Genomic DNA, 17,867 nt, shown 5'->3' with positions numbered 1-17,867 from the left:
AAGATGCCATTATCAGCAGCTCGCTGAGTATGATCTAGGTCGAGTAATAGGGCTACGAGAAGCTGGGTGCTCCTTCCGCTGTATTGAAAGAAGGCTTGGCAGGAACGTAGCCAACGTAGACCTTTGCTGGCAGCAGTAATCACAGAAAGTTACGGTCAGAAAAAGACCGGACTCCAGTCCGGCTTATGGCTGTGGTGCATTGCACTGCGTCTGCAACAGCAGTTCGAGCAGCAGTTGGCACCACAGGGACACAATGAACTGTTACAAATCGGTTATTTCAAGGACAAATCAGAGTCAGACCCCCTGTAGCGTACATTCCACTGTCCCGAAACCGCAACCGTCCGCAACTTCAGAGGACAGAGAGTGGGTCTTTTGTGTTTCCTGGTGAAAGCTGGATCTGCCTCGGCGCCAGTGATGGCCATGAATTGGTTAGGAGGCCAGTCGCGCGTCTGTAACAAACCTGTCTGTGGCCTACACGCACTGGAGTTACGGTCTGGGGCGCGATGTAGTATGACAGCAGGAGCACTCCCGTGGCTGTCCCAAACATCCTAACGGCAAATTTGTACGTCAGACTGTGCTGCCATTTATAACATTCTATGCGTCATTTTACTCATCAGATCTGGCAATCTGTCGCAGCAGAACTCCTGGATATCAGCCACTGAAAAAAAAAAATCTATAAAGTTATTTTTTAAATAATTAATCCCGTATATTGTTTCCACTGAACATTTATTACAATTTCAAAGTAATTGTAATTGAAAGCATCTTGACAAAATCTGAAATAAGTTGTAACATACCTACAATATTGAAATAAATCTTACTCAAGAAGCAACATGCTTTCTGTCCAACATCACACAAAGTACTGATTCCCTTTGCCAACATGGCTACAACTATTTATACTTTTTTAACAATCCCGAACAATCCTAGGCATTGTTTAGAATCTTTTTTTGATTAATTAACAATTAAAATTGACATAAAAATTGAAAATACATATACAACTGTATGTTTATTTCACAACAGCTAGTACACTCCGATTTTAGTACCGGTACATGTCTGTTATTTTATTCGAGAATAACTTCTCGAATAAGAAATTACAATAATACATTTACATTTTTTATTAATTACTAGAGGTTCCCTTTATGGAAAATGTTCCCTTCATTTACAGAGCTTCTACACTTTAGTGTAATTAAGATTCCATAATTATTTTCTTCGTAGCTTTTCCTCAAGTACATATTTCCATACACGTCTGTCAGAAATTACTGTTTATGGTTAAAATTTACGTGTTTAAATGGGTTTCACATTCATGAACAGCATTCCATGTGGTTTTTTCCAACAGGATAACGCTCGCCCCATACTGCTTCTGTAACCCACCATGCTCTACAGAGTGTCGACGTGTTACATTAACCTCCTCAGTTACCAGATCTCTCTGCGCCCGAGCGCATATGCGACGTCATGGAATGACAACTCCAGCGTCATCAGTGATTCGCATTAACCGTTCCCTTATTGACCGACTAAGTGCAACAGGCATGAACTCCCCCACATGCTTGTATTCAACATTCTGGCGCTTCACCGGGTATTAATGTATCAGCATTTCACAAATGGCTCTGAACACTATGGGACTTAACTGCTGTTGTCATCAGTCCCCTAGAACTTAGAACTACTTAACCCTAACTAACCTAAGAACATCACACATATCCATGCCCGAGGCAGGATTCGAACCTGCGACCGTAGCAGTCGCGCGGTTCCAGACTGCAGCGCCTAGAACCGCTAGACCACCGCGGCCGGCAGCAGAATTTCACATTTGCAACGGCTTTTCTCGTGCTTACATTAACCTGTGATTCTACAACGTTAATCACATAAATTTGTTGCCTAGACAAACATATGCCCGAAATTTCATTACTCTACGTTAATTATTTCTTGGTGTTGCGATTTTTCTCCGTCAGTGTATGTAGAAGACGACTTGGCATGCAGGACGTAATGCAATTTCTTAACGATGCTGATACCTTGCAAAATAACTGATCCAATTTCTAATACGGCAATGAAACAGTATTTGGGATTATGATTGTTCGAAACGAACAAGACATAACCAGTAGGCACTCTCTGGTTTGGCCACCTGCTGGCCGTAATGAATAGGACGCAAGACGGAGTAGGAGGAATGTTTGAGAGCTGGAGACTCCATACCGTGTTGAATAACAAGGTCTTGCAGTCTATGTATGTTATTCGGCAGGGTTTACCGTCGGATTCAGACTAGCCTACTTTTGGTATGGCCATCGCCTACGATCTGAATGCCCCGTTTAGCACGACGGTCTTCTCTCCTCCCTCTAAAACACTCTAAGATGATGTAGAATTAAGACAACGTTCTTAATACTGATGTAGTACTAGAGGTAGTTAGAACGCTAGTATTATCAAACAGCTGGCGTTTTTTGAGGTAGTAAATACGTTTTCAGAATACAAGGCATGGTAGTAGTTGGCCCACTTTACCCCGGTTGGGACGGGAACGCCCTGGAAGCGGCTAGTCGACCTCCGTAGAATGCATAACTACAAGAAAAAAAAATTGCAGGAAGAACTTTATAGACAACTATTTTTGTTGTAAATGAAGTAGAATTGTATATTAGTAGTATTACTGTACATTACTGTAACCATTAGGTAAGCAATGGACCTTTTGTAATATTAAATGTAATAATAATATCGAAGTATGGAGTACACCCCATGTGAATTTGCCATTTATTGCGGGCCGCTTTGACGATGTTACAATTTGAGTGTCCGACAGTGTATAGCGAACCGACAGCGTATAACGAATTGATTAGAAGTATTGAGAGTGCGGTGAAACTAACCGTGGCATTCAAAGGCCAATTTATTAATTAAACTGTAGTGTGTAGCTTTCAAGTAGTCATTACCAGTGTATAGGAAGCACGCGACAAGGACAGAATAAAATGCTGAGACGTTTAATTTACTTCAGTGACTGACTAGCTAGCTGCTCCGTGTGCCGCCGTCCCACGCTCTTTGTGATGTATTTACTCGTGGCTTTCGCGCAGCTCTACTGCGCACGCGCAGGACTGCCGCGCAGTCAGCATACAGAAGCTCGCAAGACTTCTACAGCGCAAGCGGGCGCAGGCCAAAGCACGCCACGTCGTCTTTCTCACGTTGTTTTTCTCCACGCACACAAGTAAGTTTCCAAATGGATTTACCAGCACTAATTGGACAGTACTTTCAAGCAGTCACTGTAAACCTTTCTGCATACACGACGGTTGCTTTACTTAAAACTCTTGATATAATGTACAATACACGATCTGTCTGTTATTATGTTAAGGAATTTCCAGGGATGATGGAGAAGGGTAAATGTATCGATTTGAGGTAAGAGACCCTTTCCTGGTCGGTTAACGACCGAGTCAATAGTTATAAGCGAAAATCTTCTGATACCTTTGACAGTGGGACACATGAGGTGACACTGATCAGGAAAAAAACTGTCAACAAACACAGGCTCTAAAGTGCATACGTTAAGAGCTGTGGGAATTTATTCATCTTAGATTCTGCAAAACACTTCTCTTCTACTGAGAAAGTGTCCATAGTTCTTAAAGGGAGGTTTACTATCTTTTGGTTCAAAAAATCGATTTTTTAAGTAGCTTTTTTGAATCCATAAAAGTGTTTAGAATCCACCCCTGAAACGATTTTTCCGAATACGGAACGGAAATGTGTGTTATTCGCGGTTGAACAAAAAAATGCACCTGCCTCAAATCGGCCTTTTTCACGCACCAGTTTTTTTCGGGAATTTTGACTTTGCAGCCGCGAAAAATTATTCTATGTGCTTGCCCATGACTAAAACTGATAAAATGATCAAGAAGCTTACGACGTACTAAGGCTTGGCAATCCGACGGCACTCCAATTCAGTGACACAGATGAAGAAGGCGATTTGGGCAACGTATTTCCACAAGTGTTCGACGGATAACCACCCACAACATCAAAATTGTCCGGCTGGGGAAACTAGCTGGTGCAAATGGCGCATTGCAGAGGCTACCGGACATCTGGACGAATAGCAACACGACCAGCCGCTCTCTAAAGAAGTTCAAAAAGTGATTCATCCCATCTAAGAGGCCCTTTCAGAGGACGAGTTACTGTACCGATGCTTGGGAGGAAACACACAAAATTCAAATGAAAGTTTGAACGCGTGTGTTTCGAAGTTAGCCCACAAGCATTTGCATTCTGGTGGGAAGACTGTTGAGATTGCGACGTTCCTGGCAGTGAGCAGTTTCAACGAAGGGTATTCAGCAATTTTGAAGACCATGACAATGATGGACGTCACCCTGGGACTCTATTCGACGCAGTTCTCCAAGCATTCGGACAACCACGGGATTCAAGCGGCCGAAAATCGCTTGTCACCGGCTGTACGAGCGCTCTGGAGCAGCGCAGGATGGCCCAGGTCGAGCAGAACGCCCTGTATGAGGAAGAGGAAGGACTAATTTATGGACCCGGAATAGCAGATTGAACGTAAGTTGCATAATATTGCATTTATATGTAGTCAAAACTTCAAACGCATTTTTCTCGAAATGACTTTTTCTAACGCGCGATATGGCAACTTCAAATCTACTGAACCGATTGTCGTGATTCTTTGTTTCCGTCGAAGCTAACTAAATTGTCTAGGTGTTGTACCACTTTTATTCCGATCCATCAACTATAAATATTTTAACTTGGCCGCCCTATTTTTTTCAAACGGCCGCCATTTTGTTTCCTATGGTCCAAATAACTTAAGCGAAGTACAACTCCTAAAGAATCTTACATACTTCTCTAACGTCAACTCAGTTTTGATTTCAGAAGAGCCAGCTGACCTGTGACATACCGTGATTGGAGGTTTACATAGAATTTTTTTTTCATTCCGATGGCACTTCCGCGTTTGCTCTTCGACATTTCCGGTCGAAAAAATTTCAGTTTGTAGAGTAAATGTCAATAAACATTTTGACTAAATTTGAAATTGATATATATAGCACATCCAGAGAAAATATTCTCGAAGAACAAGCTTTTTTCGGGCCTAAGATAGTAAACCTCCCCTTAAGGTACAGATTTTAGAGCCCATATTTACCGGACTCTTTCTCTTGATTCTAAGTACCTCCTCCAAAAATATAGAAACCAAAGAGCTTTCAGTACAAGAGATCTATTTCATAGTACCGAAGATGAACTAATGCCTATAGACCTTAAAGGGGCCCTCAGCCGTTCAATATTCAACATGTCGAACCAGGAGAAAGCGTATGCCATAATTATGGCTGAAAAAAACGAAAACAATGAAATAGACGAAATTGCTTCATGAGTTCTTAAAGAAAAGGAGTGGCTTTTCACATGGGAATCTGTTGACGGAAATTCGAACCACTGATCCGGAAGATTTCTTAAACTATACGACAAATTACTTGCGATGATGTGGGAAAAAGTCGAAAACAAAGCTCGCTGACTGTCCAGCAGTAGATTCGAACGCATTTGAACATGGACGTAGTGCAAAGGACAAACATATAAACGCAAAGGTCTAAAGGTGACATTCACACTCGAATGTGTTACTCGTGTTGTCCACATGACGAGGTAATTTCAACCGGAAGACTCTTTATCTCCTGTACAAGAGAAATTTTCCACAAGGTGATAAAGTAATAAGTATTATCATCATCAACATCTTGGATTAGACCCGCTGGCCTCTTCAGATGCAGAACTGGTCACGCCATCGTTTAAAAGGATGGCCAATATTTAATTTTTCTCTGAGATTTTGGTTACGGTATTTTTAGACACACCACGGCCTTCGACAAGTTGAACATGATTCTTCCACTTTATTCTGCATTTCTTTGTAAGATCTACAAATGACTACAAATTTAATTCGTGTAATATCAAATCTCATTTCAGGCGATTCTGTTTGTCTTATTAGGTCAGAAGTTACAGTCTAGCTTTAGCACTTAGACATCAGTTATCGAAGGGCTATAACACTGTGTACTCTGATGAAGTTTGCTGCCGAACAGTACGTTTTAATGCCCGTAGCGTTGCTCCGTCGAAACGCTTAAATCTTAGAAACTTCATTAAAACTTAGTCCGATTTCCTATAGGTATGTGAGCTGTGCTTCTTCTTCTTCCTCTTCTTTTACTTACAAGGAGACTGCACGGTAATCGGATTTTTGTAATTTTTTTTATATGCATGGTACGTGAAATTTAGAACTCAAACATCAGTATCCCAAAGCAGTTGCAACTCTAAAAGATTCTTGAGGAAACAGACTTCGAGAATTCCCGGTATTCTTTACTATCTTAAAATAAGGACGCACTCAAACTGGGGAACAATCAAGAATGGAGTGCCGCAAGGTTCGGTCTTGGGTCCTCTGCTGTTCTTAATACACTCCTGGAAATTGAAATAAGAACACCGTGAATTCGTTGTCCCAGGAAGGGGAAACTTTATTGACACATTCCTGGGGTCAGATACATCACATGATCACACTGACAGAACCACAGGCACATAGACACAGGCAACAGAGCATACACAATGTCGGCACTAGTACAGTGTATATCCACCTTTCGCAGCAATGCAGGCTGCTATTCTCCCATGGAGACGATCGTAGAGATGCTGGATGTAGTCCTGTGGAACGGCTTGCCATGCCATTTCCACCTGGCGCCTCAGTTGGACCAGCGTTCGTGCTGGACGTGCAGACCGCGTGAGACGACGCTTCATCCAGTCCCAAACATGCTCAATGGGGGACAGATCCGGAGATCTTGCTGGCCAGGGTAGTTGACTTACACCTTCTAGAGCACGTTGGGTGGCACGGGATACATGCGGACGTGCATTGTCCTGTTGGAACAGCAAGTTCCCTTGCCGGTCTAGGAATGGTAGAACGATGGGTTCGATGACGGTTTGGATGTACCGTGCACTATTCAGTGTCCCCTCGACGATCACCAGTGGTGTACGGCCAGTGTAGGAGATCGCTCCCCACACCATGATGCCGGGTGTTGGCCCTGTGTGCCTCGGTCGTATGCAGTCCTGATTGTGGGGCTCACCTGCACGGCGCCAAACACGCATACGACCATCATTGGCACCAAGGCAGAAGCGACTCTCATCGCTGAAGACGACACGTCTCCATTCGTCCCTCCATTCACGCCTGTCGCGACACCACTGGAGGCGGGCTGCACGATGTTGGGGCGTGAGCGGAAGACGGCCTAACGGTGTGCGGGACCGTAGCCCAGCTTCATGGAGACGGTTGCGAATGGTCCTCGCCGATACCCCAGGAGCAACAGTGTCCCTAATTTGCTGGGAAGTGGCGGTGCGGTCCCCTACGGCACTGCGTAGGATCCTATGGTCTTGGCGTGCATCCGTGCGTCGCTGCGGTCCGGTCCCAGGTCGACGGGCACGTGCACCTTCAGCCGACCACTGGCGACAACATCGATGTACTGTGGAGACCTCACGCCCCACGTGTTGAGCAATTCGGCGGTACGTCCACCCGGCCTCCCGCATGCCCACTATACGCCCTCGCTCAAAGTCCGTCAACTGCACATACGGTTCACGTCCACGCTGTCGCGGCATGCTACCAGTGTTAAAGACTGCGATGGAGCTCCGTATGACACGGCAAACTGGCTGACACTGACGGCGGCGGTGCACAAATGCTGCGCAGCCAGCGCCATTCGACGGCCAACACCGCGGTTCCTGGTGTGTCCGCTGTGCCGTGCGTGTGATCATTGGTTGTACAGCTCTCTCGCAGTGTCCGGAGCAAGTATGGTGGGTCTGACACACCGGTGTCAATGTGTTCTTTTTTCCATTTCCAGGAGTGTATATATTAATGACTTGCCATTCTATATTCACGAAGATGCAAAGCTGATACTTTCTGCCGATGATACAGGTATAGCTATCACACCCAACAGACAAGAATTAACTGATGAAATTGTAAACGATGTTTTTCAGAAAATAATTAAGTGGTTCTCTGCAAATGGGCTGTCATTAAACTTCGACAGAACACAGTATATACAGTTCCACATAGTGAATGGAATGACACCATTAATAAATCGATCATAAATCGGTAGCTAAAGTTGAATATTAAAAATTTCTAGGTGTATGCATTGTTGAGGGGTTGAACTGGAAAAAACACATTGAAGATCTACTGAAACGTTTGAGTTCAGCTACTTATGCTATTAGGGTCATTGCAAATTTTGGCGATATACATCTCAGTAAATTAGCTTACCACGCCTATTTTCATTCTCTGCTTTCGTATGGTATCGTATTCTGGGGTAACTCATCATTGAGTAAAAGAGTGTTCATTGCACAAAAGCGTGTAATCAGAATAATTGCTGGAGCTCATCCAAGATAATCCTGTAGACACTTATTTAAAGAGCTAGGGATCTTCACTGTAGCCTTACAATATATATATATATACACTCCTGGAAATGGAAAAAAGAACACATTGACACCGGTGTGTCAGACCCACCATACTTGCTCCGGACACTGCGAGAGGGCTGTACAAGCAATGATCACACGCACGGCACAGCGGACACACCAGGAACCGCGGTGTTGGCCGTCGAATGGCGCTTGCTGCGCAGCATTTGTGCACCGCCGCCGTCAGTGTCAGCCAGTTTGCCGTGGCATACGGAGCTCCATCGCAGTCTTTAACACTGGTAGCATGCCGCGACAGCGTGGACGTGAACCGTATGTGCAGTTGACGGACTTTGAGCGAGGGCGTATAGTGGGCATGCGGGAGGCCGGGTGGACGTACCGCCGAATTGCTCAACACGTGGGGCGTGAGGTCTCCACAGTACATCGATGTTGTCGCCAGTGGTCGGCGGAAGGTGCACGTGCCCGTCGACCTGGGACCGGACCGCAGCGACGCACGGATGCACGCCAAGACCGTAGGATCCTACGCAGTGCCGTAGGGGACCGCACCGCCACTTCCCAGCAAATTAGGGACACTGTTGCTCCTGGGGTATCGGCGAGGACCATTCGCAACCGTCTCCATGAAGCTGGGCTACGGTCCCGCACACCGTTAGGCCGTCTTCCGCTCACGCCCCAACATCGTGCAGCCCGCCTCCAGTGGTGTCGCGACAGGCGTGAATGGAGGGACGAATGGAGATGTGTCGTCTTCAGCGATGAGAGTCGCTTCTGCCTTGGTGCCAATGATGGTCGTATGCGTGTTTGGCGCCGTGCAGGTGAGCGCCACAATCAGGACTGCATACGACCGAGGCACACAGGGCCAACACCCGGCATCATGGTGTGGGGAGCGATCTCCTACACTGGCCGTACACCACTGGTGATCGTCGAGGGGACACTGAATAGTGCACGGTACATCCAAACCGTCATCGAACCCATCGTTCTACCATTCCTAGACCGGCAAGGGAACTTGCTGTTCCAACAGGACAATGCACGTCCGCATGTATCCCGTGCCACCCAACGTGCTCTAGAAGGTGTAAGTCAACTACCCTGGCCAGCAAGATCTCCGAATCTGTCCCCCATTGAGCATGTTTGGGACTGGATGAAGCGTCGTCTCACGCGGTCTGCACGTCCAGCACGAACGCTGGTCCAACTGAGGCGCCAGGCGGAAATGGCATGGCAAGCCGTTCCACAGGACTACATCCATCATCTCTACGATCGTCTCCATGGGAGAATAGCAGCCTGCATTGCTGCGAAAGGTGGATATACACTGTACTAGTGCCGACATTGTGCATGCTCTGTTGCCTGTGTCTATGTGCCTGTGGTTCTGTCAGTGTGATCATGTGATGTATCTGACCCCAGGAATGTGTCAATAAAGTTTCCCCTTCCTGGGACAATGAATTCACGGTGTTCTTATTTCAATTTCCAGGAGTGTATATATATATATATATATATATATATATATATATATATATATATATTGCATGGGGGCTTAATTAAATTTATGATTGAGAATATTTTTTGTTTTAGTAACTGTATGTCCGATTACGCAGTGTCTCGTAAACGGTTGGCCCGGACTAGTATTATTACGCTATCTGACTGCAACAAACAATGTAAGAAAATTTTCGTAAACACAGTTAATTAATTAAGTCCCCCAGCAACTATAAAACCTACAAACCAATAAGCACAAAAGTAACTGTTCTATATGTGGGAGTGTGACTCAACGTCCACATCTGGCACGGTTCTTCTCAAACAAGACAAGAATTCTTAAATATCAATTATACTGACGTGACAAAAGAAATTTAGAAAAACTATAATTACGCAAGAAAACCAGAATTCACTCTAATACAAGAACACAAGCCAGATGCTTTGTTGACTGAACCTGTAGTGACGCATTATTTCAGACACACAAATAATAAAAGAACATTGTGGATTTTACCTTCATATATATTGACGAAATGCACTCATTACAATAACATCTGCTATCTCTCCATCAAATAACTGCATAAAATATGGAACAACACTCTTTACTACAACATATCGCTCCGACTTCACGACAAGCAGTGCCCACTAGCACATCTCGGTAGGAACTCTTAACACATACTGTCCTCTACGAGCTCTCTACTAGCACTGACTGCCATGAACTCTCTACTAGCACTGACTGCTACGATCTCTTAACACGCACTGTGGAGGCGGCTTAATAGTACTCTTTGGCGCAATCTCTGGCGCAGTGGCACAGTGTAGCCACCTTTCAATATATATATATATATACACTTATGAAATTTTTTATTAACAATACGAACGAACTCATAAGTAATAGCAGTGTACATGGCTACAACACTAGGAGAAAGGATGATCTTCACTACTCAAGGTTAAATCTAACTTTGGCTCAGAAGGGGGTAAGTTATGCTGCCACAAAAGTCTTTGGGCACTTACCTAATAGTATCAAAAGTCTGACAGATAGCCATATAGCATTTAAAAGAAAATTAAAAAAGTTTCTGAATCTCAGCTCCTTCTATTCATTAGATGAATTTTTGGATATAGTAAGTGGGTAATTTCCCCACCTTTCACCCCAAAAAAATTGTCATGTAATATTTTGTGTAATGTAATATCTTATGTATACACCCTTTATTAACCTGACACGTTCCACATCATTACGAAGTGTCGCATTCATGATCTATGGAACAAGTACTAATCTAATCTAATCTAATATAACCTTTTTGTGGTCAGGCAGCGTGGCTATATGGTAGAATGGACCTGCATTCGATTCCCCGTTGATGTGAAGTTCGAAACAGAAGTGCATATTCTAGTAGCATTTCTGAGGCCTCTAAAATAAAATAATATACGAAGAAAAAAACCATCAGTAGCGCTCGAGACTGGTAATTACTGGTTCCCTGTCTCGTTTTGGTCATTATTTCTTCATTTTTTCCTGTTGGGTTGGAATACCTTCTACGTATATACTAAGACGAAGGCGGCCAATGATCTCTTCAGTGCGGATGCACACCGGGCTCGAGCGCCTACGGGAATCAGTGAAATGGCGCGAGTGACGTCTCTGTCCGGTCCGGATGGCTCAGTGGTCGGAGCAACTGCCTAGTAAGCAGTAGACCTGGGTTCGAAACCCAGTCCGGCAGAAACTTTCAACTTGCCCCATAAATTTAAATCGGTCCCCACTCGCATCCATTGTCTGTAATTCCTCTGTGTCTAGAAAACCTTCATGATTTAAATACAAAATTCATCAGATACGTGCAAATTAACACGTATCTGATAGTCATAGTAATGAAACATGCCAGTCTTCATATTTCTGATTACATTTTGCTCATAAAAATTCAATTTTCATGACAGATATAAGTACAGGACTTAATTACCGATCGTTTAGAACAGATTGTTAATAAACATTGTTTGACTTAAAAAAACTTTACAAATCAAATATTTTTTCATTCTTATGTGTTTTACGCTTCACGGAAATCCTCATGAAGCATGTATCATTGTTTAAAGTTTAGTACAGCCAGGAATCGAACCCAGACGATCTAAGCAATAGGCGAGCATTCTACCAGAGAACCGCGTGGGCCGTCGGAATGATGTTCTTCCTTTATGGTACAGACAGTCGGGAAAGTTCAGAATTGATTTTCTCGAGTATCTCTGAGAGCTGCATCGAATTGCCGTGTGTTCTCGTTGTTAGCGTTAATGCCGCCCTAGCTGAGCTCAATATTTGGCAGTCGTAAGTTGCCTAGGGGAGGGAAGTCTGTGAATCGTGTAAACTTTTGTCTGTGTGTGATCGCATTTTAACCGTTTGTATTTTCTGACCCATAAACTAGGGCCAACCTAGTTTTTGCCTAAACAAGAGTGGCAGATGCACTTAGACTCGCCGGTGTACCAACGCGGATTTGCATGCTGTGCGATACGCTGCACGGGCTGGTAAGCCACTATACTAAATTCACTAATTTCTTCGATTATTTGACGATCAAAATTTTTATCTTACTCGTTTTAATGCTCAAACTGCCATCACCTGAATTTTACTTGTAGAAACTGTCACACCATATGTAGCGCAACTTTGCTCAGTTAATGTACGACTGTCAGTAATTTGCACTAAGGCAACTGGTGGAGAGGACACAGAAGTTTGTGGTGAGGCCTGCGATGCTGTATAGTGCAGAAAAGATTGAAATGGTAGAAATGAGAATGTTAAGGTGGATGACTGGGATGACACGAAAGGATAGACTAAGGAATGAGTACATCAGGGGAACATTGAAAGTAGGGTCCATAAGCAAGAAGATCCAAGAAAGTAGGCTAAGATGGTATGGACATGTGCAGAGATGAGGGAGTACTACGTGGGGAGAATAGTTGAAGACCTGGAAATCGAAGGATCAAGGAGAAGAGGAAGACCGAAACTGAGATGGAAAGACAAGGTAGCAGGGGACATACGGGAGAAAGGATGGCTCAGAGAAGAAGCACTCGATAGGCATTTCTGGAAGAGAAGGATCCAGCAAAGTAACACCGACTCCACATGATGTGGGAAAAAGGCTGAAATGATGATGATGATGTCTGCCTTTTATGACATAGTCCTCAGCAAGAAAGGAAATAATCAGTTCCTTGAGAAATAACAAGTCTTCCGCTGTCGCGTCCCGGCACAGTTTCCCACTCCATTTATTTTTCTCTTTGGCTGCGGTGTTATTGGCATGGCGCGATCACGACTAAATCGAATATGGGTTTGTCAACCTTTATAGAACAGATGAGAGAGAGGAGACCTCCTTGGTTGGAATATGTGTTCAGTTACGACAGGTTGATAATTATCGTCCAGTTGGCTAAAATAGCAAGTTATTACTTTTAGTCAATTTGTTTAAAGTTCTATCCAAAACATTTTTTTTTATTGAGGTGTCAGACCAAAACCCCTTAACAGAAGGCCAGATGCTTTCAATAATCATTAGGTATGACCTTTAGCAGAGAGGAGTGCCCTCACAGCCACCCGACCTGCTAACAACTGACCACTTGACCTAAATCTTAAATCATCGACTCTTAGAAGTCAAGGGCCACTTGCCCTATAATTCAAGAGACAAGTACCAATCAGTAACTTGTTCATGCTGTTCGCTGAAATTCCTCTTAGTTCTTTGTACTGTCTGTGTTCAGTGCTGTTCCATTGAATATTGAAAACTGTTGCTTAGCTAGCTGTTGACACGTGTCTACCAGAATCTACCACCGTCTTCTCGTAGTTGAAGTGTGCCATGTACCGACGTTCGGCTAAAGAGACCGGCAACCCCTGAGACACTGTAGCATCACAGAGTTGCATACGCACAAGGCGTTGCCTCCCTGACAGACGGCAGGGCAAGCTCCACCAGAGGTTCTCCTCCGTGCTAGGAACCTATTTCCTCCGCCGTGTCACGTGTGCGGAACTGGATCGGCACGAATTCCTCCGCGCCCCGGCTATATAGGGCGGCGCAAGCCAATGCGTCCGCAGTTCGCTCCACCAGAGCTCTTAGCAGCCCATCAATCAGATCCCAGACAGAAGCAACCGTAGCGGGACCTACGACTTTCCTGAAATATCCCAAGACGTACCTATAGGCCAACTACACCGAACGCTCAACCTCCGTCGTTAGGGATTATCGGTGGCATGGTCTTCACGTCCCACTATGTTTATTCACTGTGTGCTCCAGGCATTAACCTGTTAGTATCTGAGCCGGCCGCGGTGGTCTCGCGGTTGTAGGCGCTCAGTCCGGAGCCGCGCGACTGCTACGGTCGCAGGTTCGAATCCCGCCTCGGGCATGGATGTGTGTGATGTCCTTAGGTTAGTTAGGTTTAAGTAGTTCTAAGTTCTAGGGGACTGATGACCACAGATGTTAATCCCATAGTGCTCAGAGCCATTTGAACCATTTTTTGTTAGTGTCTGAGACGTTGTATTACTTTTTTATTGAGAAGAGTTTTTCGTTTCCACAATGAGATTTTTCCTCTGCAGCGGAGTGTGCGCTGATATGAAACTTCCTGTCAGATTAAAACTGTGTGCCGGGCCGAGACTCGAACTCGGGAACTTTGCCTTTCGCGGCCAATTGCTCTACCATCTGAGCTACCCTAGCACGACTCACGCCCCGTCCTCGCAGCTTTACTTCTGCCAGTACCTCGTCTCCTCGGCCCGGCACACCGTTTTAATCTGCCAGGAAGTTTCACATCAACGAATACTCCGCCGCAGAATGAAAATCGCATTCTGGAAACATCCCCCAGGCTGTGGCTAAGCCATGTCTCCGCAATATCCTTTCTTTCAGGAGTGCTAGTTCTGAAAGGTTCGCAGGAGAGTTTCTGTAAAGTTCGGACGGTAGGAGACGAAGTACTGGCAGAAGTAAAGCTGTGAGGAGGGGGGGGAGGGGGGTGAGTCCTGCTTGGGTAGCTCAGATGGTAGAGCACTTGCCCGCGAAAGGCAAAGGTCCCGAGTTCGAGTCTCGGCCCGGCACACAGTTATAATCTGACAGGAAGTTTCAGGTTTTCATTTGTTATTAAATCACTCTGCGGTGGTCGTAATAAACCCTTTATTTTGTTTACCTGTGTCTTATCACTGCCTATCAATCATCTCGTCGTGAGAGATACAGCAAAGTGGCTATTGCTCTGTCACCGCACTCCGGCTGCTCGGATTACTCGTCGAATCTTTACCCTCCTTTAATCTGCCCCTCCCTGAGCTTTTATTCCGTTCTGCATTAATTCTGGGTGGACATATCCCTCTGCAATATCTTGCGGTAATATTCCGCTGGAAGCTTTCCTCGACATGCTATCGTCTTAATGTTTGACTATCATTCTAACTTCCCCTATAAATAGCTCCATTACATTCGTCGGAAGGTTACCACTGACAGCTGTGACCTCAGCCCTCGTCGCATTGGTAAACCATCAAGAATAATCCTCACTGGCGTGTTTGGTCAGCTGCTGAGAAATTTTCGGTTGCCTCGGAACTCGTTTCTCCATCTGTTTGTCACGAGTCTTTCTTTGGAAATTTGTGGTAAGTTCCTGTGGGACCAAACTACTGACGTCATCGGTCCCTAGGCTTACACACTACTTAATCTAACTTAAACTAACTCACGCTAAGGACAATACACACACCCATACCAGAGGGAGGACTCGAACCTCCGACGGGGGGAGCCGCGCGAACCGTGGCAAGGCGCCTAAGACCGAACGGCTACCCAGCGCGGCGCCATCAGTCTGTTCCGTGCGCCTGAAAGCCTCAGTCTGCTCCCAGTTATGGTCTTAAATGTAATTAAAATTACTAACATTTTCTGATCTGACATGTAATGAAAATTTTTAACAATTTCTATGGTCATGGCACTGAGGAAGATGGAATCATAGCAGAAATACGAAAATTAAATGACAGTAATCTCACACAGCATCTCGTAGAATTATATCAAACATTTAAGAAACTGAACAAATACTTGCAGAATGGAAATGTGCGTTAATTCATGCCCTTTCACAAAAAAAATAAATAAAAAAGATTCGAATAATTGCAGGGGAATCACATTGCTGTCTGTTCTGTATAAATCTGTTTCGACTGGAGGAACAGGCAGATCCATTAATAGGACAGTATCAGGCAGCATTTAGGTTGACTCTTACGTAGAAGATGACAGCAACCAGCCACTTTTTTCAATGCTCTTTATTTATTTAAATTGCGCCGTTACCGGTTTAGAAGCGACAGGTTCATCTTGAGACGGCTAGTTCACGTTAAGATACATTTTACGTTAGCTTACGCCTTTTGTTTTCCCAACTGATGAAATTTTCTTGGGATGGTGGTGCCGATGAAAAACCTCCCCAAGGATATTTCATCAGTTGAAAAAACAAAAGGCAAAAGCTAACGTAAAATGTATCTTAACGTGAACTAGCCGTCTGAAGATGAACCTGTCGCTTCGAAACCGGTAACGGCGCAATTTAAATAAATAAAGAGCATTGAAAATGTGGCTGGTTGCTGTCATCTTCTACGTAAGAGTCAATCTATATTTTATGCACAGCCACGGGCTCAGAATGTCAGTTTTCGACAAAATAGCAGTATCAGGCATGATTTTGCAAAGAACGATTTTTTATAAAACAGAATGATATGGAACCTAAAGATAATTTTGTAAATAAGAAGATTTAGATGTACTGTGTTAACTTTTGTTGACTTGAAAAAAGTGTTGTAATTCGGAAATAGGCAAACATTATTCCATACTTTAGTGTAATTCAAACTCGTCAGGAAAACAACGGCACTGGCATTAAAGGGTACGGCCTCGAAAGTGAAATTCACGAGAGAAACTTCAGATGCATTTCAAATTCATAACAGTCTTCGCCAAAGAGAGGGACTCTCAGTCTTCCTATTAAGCATAAGTCTGCAAAACATTGTGAAGACAAATGCTACGCCGCCCTTATTAACCTCCTTAACAACAATATCACCTGAAACATTATCACCTTCATCACTATAATCGTTACCGCTGGTTAGTACTTCTTTAGAATTTTCTATACCGCCTGACTCCACCAAATTCAGCTCCACCTCAGCCTCCTTTTCGCACGTAGAGTTTTTCATTGTATTAACATTCACACACTCCCTGGTCTCACGTTCACAAAACAAATCATCTAGCCCCAAATCGCCGTCATCGCCTTTATCGTTACCTTTCATCACCTTAAGACTACGCCTTTTACTTACGATCTGATTTGATAATTTACCTATTTGATCCTCATCTCTTACTAATTTCATTTCAATATTCTGACGCCTTTCTGCCGATTTATTGACACCCAGCACATTTCAGTTTACTCGCGTCCTATTCATCGCCGGTTTAGTTTGCAATTTCCGGACCGGAGATGCGGCGAAACTTAATTTCCCGACCTCCCATTACGCTGGTTCATTTCGCCAGGTGCCGGTCCCTTAAATCTAAGTTCTTGGTGTCGGTCCCTGACACGAAAGTATCCTTTCCCATTACCCCTTTGAAATTTATCATTGGATGTGTTCATGTTACCGTTTCCCTTATTAAAACTGCTGTTGGCGTTCCGTTGATAACTTCCCGGATGTCTTCCATAGTAATCACTCGGACTGTAGCTATAATTTCCACTCTGAAAACTATTTGTCTGCTTACTTGGCGGTTTAAATTTCAACGCCCGTTCTAATTTTTCTACAAAGACAAAAAATTCGTCTGTTTAGCTGCTAGGACTGTGCATTAGATCCAACTGCAAATTTTCGGGTAGCCTCTTTTTCAGCGTCGTAATTTCAACAAGCACTCCCAATGGACGTTTCACATGCATTAATCTCCAGAGTTCACGTTTACAAAATTCTCACATCGATCCTTTCCCATAATTAAATGTTGGCCCGTTCAGAAACTCATTTTGGAGTCACGTTTGCTTCGCTTCACTCCAGAACTTGTCCAGGAAACTGCTTTCAAATATTTCGTAGGTAGTGAACGTATCACTGTGTCTATTTGCGCATGATTGCGACTCACCTTCCAAATGTCTTTTCATGAATTTTATCTTCTGAATGCTGCTATAAAATTTACTGGGTGATATTTCCCGTCGTTTCCAAAACATTT

The 17,867-nt window shown here is 44.2% G+C and overlaps 1 protein-coding gene and 1 non-coding gene across 2 annotated transcripts in view; both read left to right on the top strand.

Annotated features, from left to right (window-relative positions):
- Positions 1 to 3,082: 3,082 nt before the first annotated feature.
- Positions 3,083 to 17,867, top strand: part of LOC126416388 (uncharacterized) — a 123,749-nt gene continuing 108,964 nt past the window's right edge. Inside the window, exon 1 of the mRNA XM_050084077.1 lies at positions 3,083 to 3,163. The gene's annotated coding sequence lies outside the window, so the exon portion shown is untranslated. The remainder of the gene's footprint in view (positions 3,164 to 17,867) is intronic.
- Trnat-agu (transfer RNA threonine (anticodon AGU)) lies at positions 11,418 to 11,494 on the top strand. Its single transcript has one exon. It is a non-coding gene; the product is annotated as a tRNA-Thr (tRNA).

The sequence above is a fragment of the Schistocerca serialis genome, chromosome 8 (assembly GCF_023864345.2).
Source record: "Schistocerca serialis cubense isolate TAMUIC-IGC-003099 chromosome 8, iqSchSeri2.2, whole genome shotgun sequence".
Taxonomy (NCBI): Eukaryota; Metazoa; Arthropoda; class Insecta; order Orthoptera; family Acrididae; genus Schistocerca; species Schistocerca serialis.
The sequence above is the reverse complement of the archived record's forward strand: the minus strand, read 5'-3'. Positions and strand labels throughout refer to the sequence as shown.